Raw genomic sequence first — 17,094 nt, forward strand, 5'->3', positions numbered from 1 at the left:
TTCTAGTAATAAATATTTAAGATCATCAGCATGTCAACAACATGATAATGAGAAAAGATCATGAGGAGAACAAAAGGGTGTCTTTGATTGTGATTTGATTGAGATTATGGTTTTCGGTTTCACGTTGTTGTTCTTCAGGCTTTGGGTTGTTGATATCACAACTACTTCCCATAAAGTTGAACTTTTGAGGTGGTTTCATTTTCTCTTAAGTGGACTAGAGTTTATTAATGGAAGAATGGAAGGAAACTGGTGTTATTTTATATTAATTGACGAATTATTTCTTTGCATGATGTAGTTGTTAGAAATTTGTCTTTAATTAAATAAAAAAATATATACATTTACAAATAAAAATAAAATATAGAAAAACGAAATCACCAAATTGAGATATTGATTCAAGACATGTTTAGACAAAAAAAAATTAAAACAATTCCATCATTTTCTATTTGTGTTGAAACTTATCGCAGATGGCTGTGTCCTATGATACAACGAATCTAGTAGTGATTATGCATTGGAATCACTACGCATCGAATTTGACAATTCATCTAAACTATCACCGGGTTTAAAAATAATTGTAGAGATAAAATCTCCTTGAATTCTTATAGAGAATGGTATAAATATGATTACCATTGATTATTATTATTATGTAATTATCAATAGTATATATTTACATATTTCGGTCTTTATTTATATATATTGTGTTGATTGATATTAAGAAGTATTTAGGTGATAAGTAAAATCACAATTATTTGTTTTGTGTTACAAGCATATGAAATTTATGCGATTTTGATACATAAAACAATATTCGGATTTTGGTATTAATAACACATTCAAAATTTGGTACAATTTTAGGCCCACTTAAATTTGTAATTATGCGGTTGTTAATCAGCCCAAAGGAAGGTTAATAATGGGTCGGATTGCAAATTTAAATAATGTACAAATTATTAATTTATAGAACATATTTGTTTTATAAGATTAAGGCGGTTGTGTTTGTAACTATGCGATTATTAATCGGACAAAAGGAAGTTTAATAATTGGTCGAGTTACACTTAAAGTATGTACATAAGTTATTAATTTATTAAATCAATTAATTGAAACAACATCCTACCAAAGTAGGCTCTCTTGTGTAGGTTAATATGTTTTATAAATTAAGAAGGTAGTGTGTATGTAATTTATGCGGTTATTTAATCGGCCCAAAGGAAGATAAATAATTGGTCATAATAACATTATGCACATATTGTAATAAATATGTAACAATTATTCGGTGTGCCATGTGAATAATTGGAATATCCAAAAATAACCAATTGTTTGACAAGACTTATTGTTAATATTTGATTACTATAAAAGAGTACCGTTTGCAAATTAATATTTAAAGTCCAAAGACTAAATATTAATGTTGCGTTTGGTATCTTATGATGAGACGTACTATTATTTTGAATTTATGTGATTATTAAAATTTTGTGAGTATGGTTGTTCATTTGTTTTGTTATCTAATCAAGTTAACACTTCTGCTTATACGGATTATTTTCTTGTCAACATCTTAAGTTTATTTTATATGATATAATTTTTAAGACATATTTAGAATTTGTTGTATTTTTTTAAGAATTATATATAAAAGGGTTAAAATTGCTAAGGGTATTATTAGAATAAAGATTTCATAAATAATATATATTTTATTTTGTTTCAAAATTAATGCATTAAAGTCAGAGTTACACTAATGTACTCTCATGCATCTAATTTGGATTTTTTTTATTCACACTTAAGTTAATTGATGTGAATTGTAGTTGTCTAAAGAGAGACTTAATCTCTATATGAACTCACATCAATTGTGTGTAAGAAAAATAAAAGATTGAAACAAAAATAACATAAATAGAGTTCACTTAGCAAATACCTTGATACATAATAAAGAAATGAAGTTGTAAGAATGGCAGATATTGCACCTAAAAAAAATTACTAAAGAAAGTAGTGCATAAAAGAATACATATTATAGTTTGTTTTGTTTATTCTAAGAGTAATTACTCAGACACATTTGATTTTAACTTAGGTGTTACTATCTAAAGTGAGTGTGTTAATGTATGATTGAGTTAGTTGTTAAAAATCAATTGATGGTGAAAGAAACATTGACATGAACAATGACAATTCAAATTAAAGATAAAGAATTAAGGAACAATTTCATAAACTCTTTATTTAGAAACAAACATTTAGGACATATCTCCATATAATAAATTTATTTGGAGAGAATAATTAAATAACTACAACTTATATATGGAATACGTTTCAATTAAAACAACTAATAAATTCTTTTGAGGTTGTCTAGTTAAGGTTAGGCTTTACAGGCCTAAAGAAAATAAATTGAACTAAAGAATTGCTAAATGTTAATTATTGGATATTCTGAAAGATCTAGAGACAAATTTAGTCTCATAAGTACTTCAAGATTAGCCTTGAAAATAAATATATACATAATACTCTTTAAACAAGAATCTAATATATGTTCAAGATTATATGAATCAAGAAATTAAGTATATTTATGAAGTTGGACAAATACTTGAAGGATCCTAGTTTGGATCATTAAGAAAGCAACCAAACAAATAATGTGATATTTTAAGAACAAAACATCACATACTCATATAGTGAATCGAATCGGATAGAGATCATTTGGTATTTTGATTCGAATTTTGTTGGATACCAAAACAGTCGGAAATTCGTGCCACATAATTTTAGTTTAATTATTAGTTTAAAGAATTAATTCTTGTAAGAGTGTTAAGCAGAAACTAGAATTATTTCAACATGATGGCATAATTTATTAGGTGTTTTGTGGCATCCAATTAAAGAATCTGACTGCAAAGTTTTGTCACGGGGTTGCAAATTATGAATGATATAGAAAGACCAATAAAGATATTATGTGACAATAATTTTCAGTTCTTTTACTTAAAGAGTAATATGAGTTCGACTAAGTCGGACTATTTGGAAAATAAAAAAAAATTCATAATGTTTTACTTATCTATTGAGCATATTTGGACAAACTCTAAAATTACGGATCAATTATCTAAATATTTGCTATCCGAGGTCTTTCATGAACATATTTTTCATATGAATGTTGCATATTTAAATGATATACAGTTTTAGTGGGAGTTTGTATTGTGATGCTTGTATAGATATAAATTGGAATTTGTGTGCACATTAAAGATTCAGTATTTATAGAAATTAAAGATTCAGTTTTTAAAGAAATTAAGATTATAAAGTTATTCAGATTGATCTCTATAAGAAATAAAGGAGGACCATTTGGTATTAGACATGTTAAAGATCACACTACATGTTAATCCACACTACACACCCATGTTTAATCCATGTTATTTGATTGTATTGACATATGTGACTATTGAGGGTTTAGTTACGAATTAATGTAACAAAAACTGCTTTAATCCTATGTTGTTATAATTGATGGACGAGATTGATATAGATGTATTTGGAAATGATAACAATATTTCAAGCTCTTAAGGTTATAATATACAATTGAAGAAAATATTATATGATCCAAATGGGAGATTGTTGGAATCATTTCCAATATTTGAGTACATATATTATTTAATAATTGTATATTAGTTGTTATCATAATAAAGATTAAAGCCCAATTAAAGTGATCTATTAAAGTATAAAAGTTATGGGCTTATTTAGACATCTATAATAAATATGGGGACATATTTTTATTATTTCATTGATGGACCGAATAATAAATGGGTATATTAGGGCTAGGTCCTCAACCCATATAGATAGCCTACCTATTTGTTTCTCTCATCGAACAATAAGGTTTATGTTCATCTCTCAAAAACACTCAAGAAGGCTATCGATATAGGGTTGAAAGACTTAAACCCCACCCACATCAGATATTCCGATCCAAGTCTAGATCCAGAACAAGAAGATCCAAGATCAAGAAGAAGAGAATAATAAAGAACGACTAAATGAACCGTTCTTCATTCCAGATCCAGGTACGTGTCCGCAATTACAGTTTATCTCGATTTATCGACATAGAGTATTAAGAATATATAGATTTAAGGATTAAAGATCTAAACTAAAGAATCTAACATAAGCTTCATAAAATAGAAGGAAAAACAAGTTTTCATAAAATATTTATTTCTTATTATGTTTGCCGTATCAGTTGAGTCGTGCAAGTTTTCTAAAATTTTATTTTTACGTTTACTCTAGAGTTTTTAAAGATCAAGAAGAGTTTTTAAAGATCAAGAAAACTTATATAATTGGTTCAGCTTGAGAAGTCATGCCTCTTTCAAATATAAGGTCATTATGGAGATATAAAATTATATATTCATATTAACATCTTGCTCTCACATTCCTCTATTTTCTTCTTATTAACATGATTTCACGAACCTAATATGTTGTTGGTGGTAATAAGCTCAATATTATTTATTTTATGCCTTTTTTTATTTTATGTTGATCTGATGCTTAAATTAACTTGTAGAGTTTTATTATTTTATTAATGTGTTTTTAAGTGTATCAGGTGTTATAATAAGACACAAATAAATCACCATGTCAACAACAGATCATCATGACAATGAGAGTCATGATCATGGAATGATCACGAGGAGAACAAAAAGATTAATCGTGGTTGTCTCTTTGGCTGTGGTTATGGTTTTCGGTTTCGCATTGTTTCTTCTTCAGGCTTTGAGTAGTTAATATCACAACTTCTTCACCGTGAAGTTGAACTTTTGAGGCGGGTTTCATTTTTTTAAAATGGATCATCGTTTATTACTTGAAGGAAGTTGATGTTATTTTATATTAATTGAAGGATTATTCATTGCAGGATGCAATTTGATCGTGTTAATAGAGAAGCAATGGATGGATCCGCTGAATGGAGACGAATGTGTGATGAATAAGTCGAGAAGGGTTCCATGTGCATTATGTTGTGAATTAGATGTGCGCAGCTGAATAATTTATAGATCTAACCTATACATCTAATCATGTGATCCATGCATAATTGATAGAATCATGATATATAGATTATAGTAATATACCTTTTGATGCGTGAACCAGATCAGATCTGGTAGTAATGAATAATCGAGAGCCCCACGTGTTGCTCCTCTACTTGGTCCACACGAGCCCGACTAGATCTCTTTACTTTCGACTGCTAGGACGAAAAAGAAAAAGGGGAAGCAATCCAATTGCTAGATTTAAAAGATGATTTCTTTCTTTTCTTCTTACAAGTTACCACCGTAATATGGCAAAAGCCATTTTTGAAAGAGGAACAATTCTCTCTATTATCACGTATGGTATCTCTTGCAAAACCAGTGAATATTTATCTCTTAAATAAAATTCATTACCTAATTAAGGAGAGCGAATCAAAAGGCAACAAAAAACAAAAACGTATGGCCTTATTACCTTTTGTATTCTCTTATTAATTAGTCTTAGTTCCATAATTAACCATTAATTATATATTATTTTATTTCACAAATAAATAATATTTCTTATTATTAATAATATCTAATATGTATTAATAATTAACCATCTTTCTCGTTTATCTAGTATGTCAACTCTAAGTGTGTGACCTCATAGGACCCGATTATAATAGTTATAGGTTTAACCCCATTAATCGTAGTTGACTTCTAGTAAAGCACTACGACTCCTAAAATAATCGGATTAAATTATATCTGTTAATTTGTCCTATCCAAGTTTAGTTATTGCACATTAAATTAAAGGACACAATTCCTTCAATCTCCCACTTGTCCTTAAACAAGTGTGCAATATAAAATACTTTTGTCTCTTAATGTCTTATTTGATGATATGGTGACATTCATACCTTTTATCAAATATGTTTCTTGAACTCTGAGTTTGAACTGTCAATTAAATGGATGATTCATATTAATCCATCCGAGCATGGCCATGCATTTTCAGTTCTCGCTCTTCAAGTGGCCGAGACACCATTCCTGTTCAATGTATCACAATATACATGAAGTAGGAGGACTTCTCCATTCTTGTAGGACTATGGCTCCCACTCAATTTTTAGCAATCCAAACTACTGCCTTTATAACTCCCTTTTACGGAAAGCGTTTAATAGTGTCAAAGAAATACCAATCATCAAGTGAGGCCACAACATACTCATGTCTGAGGAATCTACTAAACATGATTTAACTTAAAACTCTAAAATCTCTTTTGGAGAGTCTTAAGGTGGGTCAGTCTTACATGTATCATCCATACACATATATGTAATTGACTAGACATCTCCATGTCCTTATAGCCCATGAAACCTGATGCTATCAGTCAGCTTACAATATAGTAACTTATAAAATCATCTATGTCCATTTGATGATTTCAAACTATAGACTTTCAATAATTCAAAACTTCATTTCACTTAATGGGGTTTCATTCACCAGAACACTTAAGGTGATCCCATTTGTTAATAATGAATTATTTGGACATATTATTCAATATCGATAAAACAATATAAATAAGGATGAAATATCATATATCATAAAATCATCAAGTCAAACATAAAACTGGTGTCTAACACTCATAAATACATAATGTAATACAAAAGCAAACTCAAAGCCATTCTCCAATGTGCTTGAGACCCTTAGCCCTAATGTGACTCTCATGCTTGGGCCTAGGCATATGTTTGGTCAATGGATCTGCAATGTTGTCATCAATATGCACCTTACACATTCTAATGTCACCCATAGTGATGATGTGTCGAATAAGGTGATACTTTCTCATAACGTGTCTGGATTTGGAGCTCGAACTCGGTTCCTTTGCCTGAGCTATGGCACCATTGTTGTCACAATAGATGTCGATAGACATTGAAATTCTAGGAACAAGACTGAGTTCATCTAGGAACTTCCTCATCCAAACGGCCTCCTTTGCTGCTTCACTAGCAGCAATGTACTCAGCCTCTGTTGTAGAATCTGCTATAGTACATTTCTTAGAGCTCTTCTAGCTCACAGCTCCTCCGTTAAGGATAAATACATAACCCGATTGAGACTCAAAGCCATTTCGGTCAGTCAGAAAGCTTGCATCAGTATAGCCTTGTATGATCAATTTTTCATCTCCCCCATATACTAAGAAATCATACTTTGTTCTTCTTAAGTACTTCAGGATATTCTTAGCTGCACTCCAGTGTGCCTCTCCAGGACTTGATTGGTATCTGCTACACATGCTCAAAGCATATACAACATCTGGACGTGTACATACCATGGCATACATGATAGATCCTATAGCAGAAACATATAGGATCTTGTTCATCTTCTCAAGGTCAGCAGGTGTTTTAGGACACTACGTCTTGCTGAGATATACACCTTGTTGAATGGGTAAAAATCCCTTCTTGGAATCTTGTATCTTGAATCTATTAAGAATCTTATCAATATAAGTTCTTTAACTTAATCCAATAAGCCTCTTAGATCTATCTTTATAGATCTTTATTCCAAGTATGTACTCGGCCTTTCCTAAGTCTTTTATTGAGAAACATTTCTTCAGCCATTCTTTTACGGACTCTAGCATCGAAATGTCATTCCCAATAAGTAGTATGTCATCCACATACAAGACTTAGAAGGCTGCCTTATTCCCACTAAACTTCTTGTAAACACAAGGATCCTCTTCGCATCTAATGAATTCAAACTCTTTGATCTTTTCATCAAATCGAAAGTTCCAACTCCTAGATGCTTGCTTAAGTCCATAAATGGACTTCTTAAGCTTGCATACCTTCCCAGTATGATTTGGATCTTCAAAACCTTCAGGTTGTGTCATGTACACATCCTCTTCCAAAAAACCATTTAGAAAAGCGGTTTTGACATCCATTTTCCATATCTCATAGTCACAATATGCAGCAATAGCTAGGATTATCCTAATGAATCTAAGCATGACAACTGGTGAAAATGTCTCGTCATAGTCTATACCATGAATCTGTCTAAAACCTTTGACCACTAGTCTTGCCTTGTAAACAGATGCATTTCCATCCTTGTCATTTTTGAGTTTGAAAATCCATTTGCTTTCTATGGATTTTACCCCATCTGGCAAATCTATCAAGTCCCATACTTGATTTTCAAACATCGAATCCATTTCAGACCTTATGGCGTCAAACCATTTATTGGAGTCTGGACCCGTCACTGCTTGCTTATAGGTCGAAGGATCACTATGTTCTAGCATAAGAACATCAATGCTTACATTTAAGATGAAATCATCATAACGTCTTGGTTGTACCCTTGGCCTTTCTGATCTACGAGTGGGTTCAACTTGTTCAACAACTAAATCCGGAACATGATCTACAACTGTTTGTAGATCCTCTTGTTCTGGTTCTTGGATGATCTGAGATCCTAAACCTTCAAAAGTAATCATTTCTACATCGACATCATCCATGTCATTTTGTTGTTGAGTTTGTTGCTCTTCATCATCTTGAACTATTTCAAGATGAATATTTCTCCCACTTGACTTGTTGGAAAGGAACTCTCTTTCCAAAAAGACACTATCCCTTGCAACAAACACCTTTTGCTGAGTTGGATTGTAGAAGTAATATTCAAAACTTCCTTTTGGATACCCTATAAAAAAGCATTTATCTAATTTTAGGGCAAGCTTCTCTATTTGTAAACGCTTTACATAAGCTTCACACCCCCATATTTTCAGAAAAGACAACTTTGGAACCTTTCCAGTCCATTTCTCATATGGAGTTTCGTCTACAATTTTTGACGGAGTCCTATTTAGTGTAAGTACAGCGGTAGTGAGGGAATATCCCCAGAAGAATACCGGAATATTAAAAAAACTCATCATTGATCGGACCATGTCTAACAACAAAGTCCTGTTTCTCCTTTCGGACACACCATTTAGCTGAGGTGTTCCTGGGGTAGACAACTGTGTTACTATCCCACAGTTTTTCAAATGATGATCAAATTCGTGGCTCAAGTACTCACCACCACGATCAGATCGAATTGCTTTTATTTTCTTGCCACTTTGAGTCTCTACTTCGTTTTGAAATTCCTTGAACTTTTCAAAGGACTCTGATTTATATGACATAAGGTAAATATACCCATATCTACTCATGTCATCAGTAAATGTGATGAAGTATCTATAGCCACCTCTAGCTTCAGTGCTCATTGGACCACATACATCAGTATGTATTACGCCCAGTAGTTCAGTATCTCTTTCAAACGTTCCTTTGAAAGGTGACCTTGTCATATTTCCTATCAGACATGATTCACATGTATCAATGGATTCAAAATCCATGTCTTTTAGAAGCCCATCTTTGTGGATCTTCTTCATGCGATTCGCACTAATGTGACCCAATCGACAATTCCATAGGTAGGCCTCACTCAAACTATTTAATTTTTGTCTTTTGTTATTTATGTTATACAATTCTGATTTGAGATCTAATACAAATAGTCCATTACTCATTGGAGCAGTCGCATAGAAAATATTATTCTTAAAAACAGAAATACTTCCATTTTTAATGTTAAATTCAAAACCTTCAGAATGTAATACAGCAACCAAAACAAGGTTCTTAGTAATGCAAGGAACATAATAACAATTATTCAATTCTAATACTAAACGAGAAGGTAAAGATATACTTAAATCTCCTACGGTAAGTGCAGCAACACTTGCTCCATTTCCAATGCGCAGGTCTATCTCCCCTTTCTTCACTTGTCTTTTATTTCTAAGTCCCTGCACATATGAAATAATGTGAGCACCACATACAGTATCTAATACCCAAGTAAAACCATTATCTAATGTGAGAACATTGATTGTCATAATCTCAATAACATAAATACCTGAAGTGAAACTCACAATCCCGTTCTTCTTGTCTTCTAGGTACTTGGGATAATTTCTTTTCTAGTGTCCCTTGGCCTTGCAGTAAAAACAATCATGATCAATAGCCACCTTTGGCTTCTCACCACCCTTGGGTTTGGCAACTTGCTTGCCTTTCCCTTGGTTATTGTTCTTTTTCTTAGCCACCTTCTTAAACCCCTTCCCATTGTTGACATTTAGAACTTCCTTCTTCTTGTCATCAATAATATTTCCTTCAGCATTTTTAAGCATGTTATGGAGCTCATTCAGATCACGCTTTAGACCATTTATATGGTATTGCATTCTAAATGGTGCAAAACCATCATGTAAGGATCTAAGAACAATATCAGTGGCCAACTCTTGGTCATATGGGGTCCCCAGATTTTCCATCCTCTTGAAAAGCCCATTCAGGCTAATCACATGAGGACTCACTGGTTTTCCCTTCACAAGTTTGCTATCAAGTATAGCCTTGTGAGTCTCATATCGCTCTATCCTTGCCTGATCCTGAAACAGAGTTTTCAGTTCAATTATGATAGTATAAGCATCAGAATGCAAAAACCTCTTTTACAATTCAGGCTCCATTGCAGCTAGCATGAGGTAAGTAACAGGTAATGCTTCAATTTTCACCCGAGTTGATGTTGCCTTCTCCTCATTTGATGAGGTTTCGGTCACAGTAGGGATAGGGGTAGTTAGGACGTCCTCAAGTCCCTCAGACCTGAGAATAATTCTCAGATTCCTTTCCCAATCAAGGAAGTTCGTTTCATTTAGCTTGTTTTTCTCAACAATTGAGCGCAAAGAGAATTTCAAATTATCGTTCGACACATTCTTCAAAATATAAATGACATACAAATCAATTTATGTTTGAAAATTGCAAAATACTTATAATTAAACAATTTAAAATAAGTGAATGCACATTTTATTCAAGTTTTTATAGTCCCTTATGAATAAAATGATTCCAAGATCCCATTACAGACAATTCCCAACGTACTTTTGCACTGCCTTAGGTCTTGTGTGTTCAAGGTAAGTAGCAATTACTAATTATAACTTCTTATAATTCTTAGTTGATGATCCACATCCAATGTAGGATTCATCCACATGCCTCAAGATCTAAAACTTTGCCTTTTGGTCTCTTGTTGGGTACAACCGTATCAAGGTTTATGAATCCCCGTATACATTCATCCTTTGGAGCCTAAGGTTGAGGAAAGACACCCTCGCTTTTGCGAAACCTATCCAACCAAAACCATAAACTTCATGGGTCATGACACGGAAAGGCATTGCCCCAATTTTCTTTAGGGACTTAAGTTTTAAGATAGTTTTACATCTTAATCTATGTAAAATTATATCACCAATATAGATCCGCATCAAAATTAACAGTTAATTTATTGATCCTATCAATATATGCAACATGGCGCTCTGATACCACTGTTGTGAATTAGATGTGCGCAGCGGAATAATTTATAGATCTAATCTAAACATCTAATCATATGATCCATACATAATTGATAGAATCATGATATATAGATTATAGTAATATACCTTTGATGCGTGAACCGGATCAGATCTGGTAGTAATGAATAATCGAGAGCCCCACGTGTTGCTCCTCTACTTGGTCCACACGAGCCCGACTAGATCTCTTTACTTTCGACTGCTAGGACGAAAAAGACAAAGGGGAAGCAATCCAATTGCTAGATTTAAAAGATGATTTCTTTCTTTTCTTCTTACAAGTTACCACCGTAATATGGCAAAAGCCATTTTTGAAAGAGGAACAATTCTCTCTATTATCACGTATGGTATCTCTTGCAAAACCAGTGAATATTTATCTCTTAAATAAAATTCATTACCTAATTAAGGAGAGAGAATCAAAAGGCAACAAAAAACAAAAACGTATGGCCTTATTACCTTTTGTATTCTCTTATTAATTAGTCTTAGCTCCATAATTAACCATTAATTATATATTATTTTATTTCACAAATAAATAATATTTCTTATTATTAATAATATCTAATATGTATTAATAATTAACCATCTTTCTCGTTTATCTAGTCTGTCAACTCTAAGTGTGTGACCTCATAAGACCCGATTATAATACTTATAGATTTAACCCCATTAATCGTAGTTGATTTCTAGCAAAGCACTACGACTCCTAAAATAATCGGATTAAATTATATCTGTTAATTTGTCCTATCCAAGTTTAGTCATTGCACATTAAATTAAAAGACACAATTCCTTCACATTAAAGAATTAACTGAGGTTTGGATCATCTCTTTAGTGATAAACTCCTAATTGATATTTTTATTAATTTTAATTTAAAAAAAATGAGTGATGCATATGAAAAGGAGTTCAACTTTAAAGAGGATGATGGAGGAAAGTGGTGCTAATGTAAAAGTAAGAAGGCACACAAAAAAAAACTAGCTAGAAAATGTAAATGTTCTTTTAGTTTTGGATCCATAATTGATCCAAATGAAATATATCCTATGTGAAAAAATAAAAATAATAACTTTGACTATCTAAAAGGTTATTATGATCGGCCTTATCAAAAGGTTTATGTTAAAACCAAGACTTGATCGAGAGAATATTTCACAATAATAATGTAAATGAAAAAAAGATTATCCAAATGTGGATACATGACCTATACTTTAATTCCTACCACCAAAAAAACATCAAGTAGAAGATGTTGGAAATACAACTTGAATTGAAGATATTTTTTCAAGATCACTACCAGACTTAGTCTCCACTGATGAGATTTGATTCACAAATATTTTGCAAAGTTTTCATTTTGTTTCAAAAGATTCTTATATGAAAAATATAAAGAAATAACTATCCACTTTTTAGCAATGTATATCATTGCACACAATTAGGACGGATTTATCAAACTTTGTTTTGTATTTATAAGTTAGACCCTTCAAGTATTATAGTCGGTTAGAGAAGTTTGATTTAGACTAAGTATTTAATTTTTCTACAAAAGTGTTGTATATTTCTTGATCCACGCTGCATGTCTTTTGTCACAACCCAATCTTCCTGGCCCAGGAAGAGGAGGCTTATGGAGAATGTCACGGCCCAATCCTCCTGGCCCAAGAAGAGGATGAGGCTTGAGCCCTCTTAAGCCCAACCCAAAGAAGATTCTAGACTGAAAGGAAGCTGGAAGGAAGCTCCTTGATTAGCGCACCTAATTGAGAGTTAAAAGGAATTCCTTGATTAGTGCAATACTAATTGACATATAAAAGGAATGTCCTTAATTAGGAATGTCCTTGATTGATAATTATAAGGAATCCCTAAATTAGTGCACAATCAATGTAACAGCTAGAATTAGTCCTATAAATACCTGTGAAGTATTACATTGTAAATCACCAAGTATTCGAGTAATATAATAATATTTTTTGTAAGATTTACTCTCTCTAGAATTCTTGTGTCAATTCTGTTAAACGCCGAGTGTTGCGTCGAGTAAGGCTGACTAGTTACTCGTTCTTGCGAAGATCGTAACTAGTGCCGCACGGATCGTCAGTGAAAAGACTGAGCCCGTGACACTTTGCATTGAAGGAAGAAAAACTATATATAAGTATTTTTTTTACTATACATTCCTAAAATTTGTTTTTATTATTCAGTTAGGCCCTTAAAACTTTATTGTGAATTAGAAAACCTTAGCATAGATTAGTATTTGTCTACATAAAGAATAAGAGAGCTAGAGTAAAGTAAAAATGAAAATTGATGAGAGAAGACTTGTTAGAGCACAAAAACTTATTCCCATAAATTAATGGGTTCGAAATAGTTTTACACCGGGACAATTTATACAAACAAAAATGGTTGTAAAGAAATGTTGTAAAATCCGTACCAGTTCTATTTGCAATCACTAAAACCTGGTGTGAAATGACTAATCATATTGTAACTTATAAATGTATTATAACATTTGTAGGGTTTTTTTTAAAACGCTGGATTCTGTTTATCCTTTGTAGTGTGACTAATCCTTAAAAGTTAAGTATATAGACTACAAATACATTTAATCATTTAACTAAGTGCAGAACTTGCAGCCTCAAATTCGAAGACCGGGAATATTCAACTCTCGTTGCCACTAAACTAGAAGAGGGAAGGTTATTTGGTTGTTATCAGTCATTTATATTCATTTGTTGTTGTTATGTAAGCTGTAATTTCTTAAAAAATGAAACAATTAATAAAAGATGAATATAATATATGATTCTGAAATATTTTCTTTGTGAAAATAAGTTATTTGAGACAATTACACAAGTTTAGTGGACAAATTGAGCTAAACATAAATGTATTATTGAAAAAATTGATCATGTCTTATTGATGGGCATGGATACCTAATTAAACTAGCATGTATCCCGTGCATTTGCACGAGTAATAATATAAGAAACCGTGAAAAAATATTATGGTAAAAATTGATAGCATTTTTAATTTTATTTTTAACCGTTATAAGTTTATGGCGGGTCAACCCACTATCCGAACCAAGTATCCATTTACTCTCACATTGAAGAAGGATCTTTAAAACAATTGATACAGTTTGATTTCTCAACTCAATTAGTTTGATCTCTAGAGTCTACTTCTTTCCCATACTACGAGTGAAAGGGAAAATGTAAAGACTACCATTAAAGTAGCACATGCGAGACTTACTATATCCATATGAATTATGTCCCCTATCTCTATAAATATGACAGAATTCTTCCATTATTGCTCACTAATAATAGTGAAATCTATTGCGCAGAGTCAAAAGAGAGTTATGACCGATTAAAAATTATTGATGAACCACCGCGTTCATCAAATTTGTTGTTGAATTTAAAATATAAAGTCTTATTAGCCTAGTTGGTTAAATGGTTGTATTTGTTTTGTTAGGTTGCAAGTTCGAACTATACTTATAACATTTTTAATTTTATTTTTAACCGTTTTAAGTTTATGGGTGAGTCAACCCACAATCCGACCAAAATATTCATTTACTCTCACATATATATATCCAAATTAACCACAGCTCTTGACCCGACAATTTAAAAATTAAGCAGCATTATATATATATATATTTGGAATGGTCAACAAAAACAAAGAGATGCCTCCTAAATTACTAATATGAAAAACTAAAATAAGTATTCAACCAATTTACAATCGAGTGTTATATGTTTTAAGTTAATTTAAACATTTCCTATATGTGAAAGATCATTTAATATCCAACAGAATTGGAATATAAAAATTTAGTAGTTAATTATTTTATTTTTTTGACATAGACTTTGTTTTATTTAAATGAATAATGAAATTGTGACTTGGTTATTTCTCTTCATTATAATGAAATTGAGACTTTGTTTTTTGCATTATAAGTTGTTGACATTTGGTATGAAATAAAATTATAAACCAATATTAACTTTCAAGTGAAAATAGATTATAACTTGAATACTAATATTAAAGTAACTTTATTATCTTAAGGTTGTCAATCATTCATTTTCAAAAATTTTAAAAGAAAAGTGGTGTATTATTGTATGTTCCACCCGGAAAGGAAAGTGTGGTCCATTTTGTATGTGATTAATTTCAATTTATGTTTTGTAGGGGTCCTAATTTATATTAGATGCCACTTTTTCTTTTTAATTAGATAATCATTACAAATAAGTTGAAATGTCAAAAGTTGTATATGAAAATAAGACATCAAATATAAAATAATAAGTAGTTAGGTTTTTGTTGGAGCATTTTCATCATCATTCTGCCCAACCCATTACCATCCCATTACCTCAATAGACTCCGATCACCATTATTATTCTTTTACTATTTTATTGTAGTTAAGTTAGTATGATTTCCCTTATCAAAAGTTTGTTTATGTTGTTATATTTTTAAAGATTTTTTTTTAAAAAGAAAAATATAAAACAATTTCATAAATATGTTATTGCGAAATAAAAATAAAAAAGAAAGATTATCCAAATGTGAATACATGAGTTATAGTTTAATTCCTACCAAGAAAATATCAACAAATAGAAGAGTTTGGAAACAAACTTGAATGGAAATATATTTTTTCAAGATCACAATGAGACTTGGTTATCATAATTTTCTTTAGCAATGTATATCATCATTATACATAAGGACAGATTTATCAAACTTTATACATTGAAATTTAAATTTTCAATAAAGATTGTTGTCCATTTCTTGGTTCACACACGCCATGTGCTTGTGGTTGTATTGAAAGACCCATTTTGCTTGTTGGAGGAGACCTTTTTTTTTCTTGTGGTTTCAACTTTATCTCCATATATTTTATGATCGAATAGAATAAAGTGCTACTGTGGTTGTTACTCCTCAAGCTTTTGTAGAGAATGACAAAGAGAGTTCATGTTCTAGAATTTATTTATTTTTTATGTTGGAAGAGACTTTCCAGCCTTTGTTGCCTCTCGGTAGAGAGAGTCTACTTAGTGAACTGAAAGTACATGGAGATCAATTGATCAATATTAATCACGAGAGTGGATGGTTGACTATCGCCTCCTTATCCCGGAGGCTCTCATCGAAGAGGGGCTTCTATCATAACATTATCTCCTGGCCGGTGTATGTGAAAAAAAGTGACGAACTCCTTTTTGTTTAGTTATAGATTGGTCCAAAGAATGAGAATCGACTCCTTAAGTCCATTCTTCCTCAGTAACTTAGTGGTAGAGCGCATGGTTGTTAACTGATTGGTTATAGGTTCATATCATACTTAGATGTTCTGAGAGTTACTAAGGAAGCTTCGATCATATTGATCAGGGTTGAGAACCAGAATTGAACTCTATGAGTCTCATTTAGAGCTCATTTACAACTTAGAAGAATGTTTCGTGTTAGGAGGAGAGTTCACCTTTTTCAAGTTATTAAATACTAATTTATTAATAAATATTAAACGAGGTTTCAAACGAGCTTATAAATGAACATTTTTAATAGCCTATAAACGAGCATGTTTGCGAGCTGACGATCTGAGTATCTAAAAGCTATATCGTTTAAATTTTTAAGATTTTAAACGAACTCGGCTCGTTAAAACTAAAGAACGAGCTCGAACGAGCTTTTTACCAAGTCGAGATTCAAATAGCTCGCGAATAGTTCGCAAATAACTTTTGTTATTTACCTCCCTAGTCACATGTATTCTTCTAGTTTAATTAAAATTGTTAGTCCCTTAAAAACTAATTGAAAGTGTAACACAGAAAACCAATTAATCTCACATGATGAGAAACTTTAACTTGAAACTCCACCTAGATCCATTCATAAAATATTTAAACCCCTGGTTAAATACCAAGAGTCTAATGAAGAAGGTTTGAAAGAATGATGAAGAAAACTATGGACTTATTTAATCTCTTCAAAACATCATCATCAAGATTA

Source organism: Impatiens glandulifera, chromosome 6 (assembly GCF_907164915.1).
Source record: "Impatiens glandulifera chromosome 6, dImpGla2.1, whole genome shotgun sequence".
Taxonomy (NCBI): domain Eukaryota; kingdom Viridiplantae; phylum Streptophyta; class Magnoliopsida; order Ericales; family Balsaminaceae; genus Impatiens; species Impatiens glandulifera.